The sequence below is a fragment of the Apodemus sylvaticus genome, chromosome 5, assembly GCF_947179515.1.
Source record: "Apodemus sylvaticus chromosome 5, mApoSyl1.1, whole genome shotgun sequence".
NCBI classification, from domain to species: Eukaryota; Metazoa; Chordata; class Mammalia; order Rodentia; family Muridae; genus Apodemus; species Apodemus sylvaticus.
This window is the reverse complement of record NC_067476.1, coordinates 66,533,951-66,535,709: the sequence shown is the minus strand read 5'-3', so window position 1 is coordinate 66,535,709 and position 1,759 is coordinate 66,533,951. Positions and strand designations below refer to the sequence as shown.

The 1,759-nt window shown below is 38.1% G+C and overlaps 1 pseudogene; it reads left to right on the top strand.

Moving 5' to 3' along the window:
* Positions 1 to 276: 276 nt before the first annotated feature.
* On the top strand, positions 277 to 516 carry LOC127684244 (protein transport protein Sec61 subunit gamma-like; annotated as a pseudogene).
* Positions 517 to 1,759: the final 1,243 nt, after the last annotated feature.

Sequence of the window (1,759 nt, the reverse complement as noted above, 5' to 3'; positions counted from 1 at the left end):
GAAGTTGGTGGAGTGGTAACTGGGAAGTGGGTTATCATTTGAGATTCAAATGAATAGAATGATTAATTAAAAAAAGAAAAAGAAAAGAAAAAGATTCTCCACATAAGTGACAACGTGTAGTATTGGTGATCTGGAAACCAGAGACTGTAGGAAAAAGCAATAGACTATTATAAGACTACAACAAAAGCTGTGCACAGTCTTAATAAGAAAAAGGCTCTGGGGCGCACTTCTTCCTGAAGCTGTGTCTCTGCCCTCTCAAACTGCCAATCCACTGACATGGATTAAGTAATGCAGTTTGCTCAGCCAAGTTGACAATTTGTAAAGGATTCTATTCAGATGGTTAAAAGATGGACCAAACCACATAAATAAATAAATTAATTAATTAATTAATTAATTAATTAAAAAATTGCACAAGATTGCCATGGCCACAGCAATAGGATTTGCTGTCATGGATTCATTGGCTTCTTTGTAAAAGAGACCCATATGCCTATAAATAGCATTATTGTGGGTGCCTGAGTCCTTTCTCATCATGGGTCTAGTGACATGCTCATGAACCAATGACAGAGTGACAAGCTCATGAAGGAAAACATTGACCGGATGATTTGTGTTTTTCCATTCTTTTCCTCCTTCTTATGACATTTTTCTATTTCCAAATTAAAATAAGTTTATAAACATATTTTCCCATAACAAAAAGGCTCAAATTTCTTACTGGATTTACCTTATACATTCACTGAACCCTGGAGAAGAAGTGGTTAAAAAGGTAAAAGGACCAAAGCACCCACATATTGGTCTTCCTTCTTATTGAGCCTCACGTGGTCTGTGAATTGTATCTTGGGTATTCTAAGCTTTTGGGCTACTGTCCACTAATCAGTGAATGCATACCATGTGTGTTCTTTTGTGATTGGATTACCTCAGGATGATATTTTCTACTTTCAACCATTACACAGACTGTGAGGTCCCCAATAGAGGAGTTGGAGAAAGGACTGAAGGAGCTGAAGGGGTTTGTAACATCATTGGAAGAACAACAATATCAACCAGTCAGACACCCCCCCAACACACACACACACACACACACACACACACACACACACACACACACACACAAAGCTCCTAGGGACTAAGCCACCAACCAAGGAGTACACATGGCTCTGGCTGCATATGTAGCAGAGGATGGCCTTGTCAGGCATCAATGGAGCAGAGGTCCTTGGTCCTATGATGGTTTGATAGATGCCCCAGTGTAAGGAAATTGAGGGTGGGGAGGTGGGAGTGGGTAGGTAAGTAGAGAAACACCCTCACAGAACCTAGGGATAGGAGAGGGGGTTTCCGGGAGAGGGGGAAACCATGTAAGGGGATAACACATGAAATGTAAATAAAGAAAAGTGAAGAGTTAAAAAAAATAAGCCAAAGGGAAACAAGCTTATCTCAATGTATGCTATGTGCTTGCTTTATGTGCTAGGTCTAACAGGAAGATATTAGTAGAAATTGAGTATTTTCTGACAATAAGGATATGGATTCAAATAAAACAACATATTATGATTTTTGCATATTTAACTACTATATAATTTGGCTTGGCCAAATGTCAAAATGAATGAAATGAATGAAATTCCTTGTTACAACACTTTCTTATCTTTATATCCTTTTTTTTTCTTTTCAACTTAGGATTAGAATTGAAAACTTGAAAATAAGGTAATACTATCAGCAGAAAACCCTTGATACCTGGGTGTAGTTCCAAGACATCCCATGCAACACTTAATGCTAT